Source organism: Phyllostomus discolor, chromosome 7 (assembly GCF_004126475.2).
Source record: "Phyllostomus discolor isolate MPI-MPIP mPhyDis1 chromosome 7, mPhyDis1.pri.v3, whole genome shotgun sequence".
NCBI lineage: Eukaryota > Metazoa > Chordata > Mammalia > Chiroptera > Phyllostomidae > Phyllostomus > Phyllostomus discolor.
Genome location: NC_040909.2, coordinates 107,333,152 through 107,335,595, shown reverse-complemented (window position 1 = coordinate 107,335,595; position 2,444 = coordinate 107,333,152). Strand labels below are relative to the sequence as shown.

Below are 2,444 nucleotides of genomic sequence, written 5' to 3'. Positions count from 1 at the left end.
CTGGCGTGAAATATTCAAAGTGATGAAAAACATGAACCTACAACCAAGATTATTCTATCCAGCAAAGCTATCACTTAGAATAGAACTGATAAAGATCTTCCTAGATAAGAGAAAGCTAAAGGAGTTCATCCCCACAAAATCAGTGTTACAAGAAATACTACAGGGTCTTATTTAGGAAGAAAAAGAAAAAATGATAAAAACATGAATAATAAAGTGGTAATAAATACATTTCCTTATCAACAATTACTTCAAATGCAAATGGAGTAAATGCTCCAATCAAAAGACAAGGTGACTGGATAACAAAACCAGACATATCTTGTCCTCTGCTGCCCACATCTGCTGCTACAAGAGACTCACTTCAGATTTAAAGACACACACACAGACTGAAAATAAAGGGATGGGAAAATATATTTCATGAAAATGGAAATGAAAAAATGCTAGGGTAGCAATATTTATATCAGACAAAAAATGCTTCATTTCATTTTATTTTTTTACCATGACGAGGTTTCTGCCATTTTAGTTAGGTTTGCCACGAAAAGCAATAATCCCAGCTAACCACCCCAGGGTCCTTCTCCGCCTAACCCCACCTCCCTTCACGTGAATACAGCACAGGAGCCCAAAGCCCTTCCTCCACATGGTCCTCCCCACTCCCCTTATAGGAAGAAATGTCAGTAAATGGACTCAGCCTCCTCCATAAGCAGGAAACAGGATGAATAAAAATATTTTTATAAAGAGTTGTGCTTATTATCTTAGGGTGGAGGGAGTCAGGGACAGAAATAGAGTCAAAGGTTGGGTCAGGTCTGGGGTTGCTTAGTGGTCAGAATTTGCCCAGAGGGCATAGAGCCCATAGTTCACCCAGAATGGGGGTATGTCTAAGAGGACCAAGGCTAGGATGGGCTAGGCTGAAAATTTTCCTCAAGTGTATGTATGAGAATAGGACAGCTAAAATAGGACCATTCTTCCTTCCTCCACACCTTCCCCAGCTTCTAGGTAGAAGGTTAGGGGCTCTTGAGCAGGGAACAGAGTCAAGCTCTCTCCAGGTTTCTTTGATTCCCAGAGCTTTGTGCAGGCAGTGAGCAGGCATAACCCCTGGTGCCACCTGACCCCTTCCCCTAGCTCAGGGCTTTTCTCTGCCTCGGAGCACCGGGGCCTGCAGGATGTCCGACAGTGATACAGTTCTCTTGACCACTTCATTCTCATCCACCACGACAAGTCGGTGAACCTCTGCTTCCACCAGCCTGTTGAATATGGTCTCCAGAGTTTCATGTGGGCAGCACTTGGGGACACCCTCAGAGCGATGTGATCAGCGTTGCAGAGCTTTGGTCACAGACACATCTAGGTTGTAGGTTTTTTCTTCTGCCAGATTGGTTAACATCAAGCTCAGAGTAGATGTCTGCCACAGATGTCCCTTTTTCATACACCACAGGCACAGCTGAGACTTGGTACTGCACAAAGATGCCCAAAGTCACATAGACAGGGGTAGTAGTGCAGACCGGTGTTGGCATAGGTGCCAATCTGTAGCTCTTCTAGAGACTTAGACATGAACTCTGGCTTTGGGGAACTCAGTGATAAACAGTTTGAGGAAGTTGACGATGAACTTGACAGTGAAGATGTACAAGGTGTTGTGTGTCTGGGTCAATAACTGGCAGCCTGTGATTTTTTTTTTCCGAATTAATGAAGAGACAGCATCAAATAAGCAGGCAGGAGGAGAAATGCAGGCAAGTGGTTTAAGGGAGTCGTGTAGGTACACCTAGCTCCAAATTTCTGTCTTGCGTGCTTCCAGCTCACAGATCTGTACCGAGCCTAATTTATAATAAAGGTGCAGAATATTGATGAACTCGTTGATGGTAGGCACGCCTACAAAACTTCGCTTCTCACTATTCCACATAGCTCATACACCATTAGTCACCAAAGCAAAGAAAGCCCTTTTCACCTGCAGGGAAGTATGAAATACAACCAATGTGGAGCTTGTGGGATCAGGTCACAGCAGCGATGGGACCTCATGAGGGAAGTATACACATTACTGTTGGATTCTGGGGTCTCTTGAGGATGCTCGTTTTCCAGAGCTGGGGACCTGTCTGAAGAAGTGACTGTCTCCATGGCAAGAGGCACCTGCTGGCTACCCCAGACAGAAAATATTTTAAAACAAAGACTATAATAAGAAATAAGGAGGGACCCAGCAACTCCACTTCTGGGTATTTATCTGAGGAGACTCAAAATACTAAATTGAAAAGACATATACATCCATATGTTTATGGCAGCATTACTTACAACAGCCAAGATATGGAAGCAACCTAGGTGTTCATCAATAGAGGAATAGATAAAGATTACATACATACAATACAATATGACTCAGTCATAAAAAAGGATGAAGTCTTGCCATCTGCAACAACATCAATGGACCTAGAGGGTATTATACTGAGTGAAATAAATCAGATTGAGAA

At 43.3% G+C, this 2,444-nt stretch overlaps 1 pseudogene; it reads right to left on the bottom strand.

Moving 5' to 3' along the window:
• Positions 1–696: 696 nt before the first annotated feature.
• Positions 697–2,228, bottom strand: LOC114514843 (annotated as a pseudogene).
• Positions 2,229–2,444: the final 216 nt, after the last annotated feature.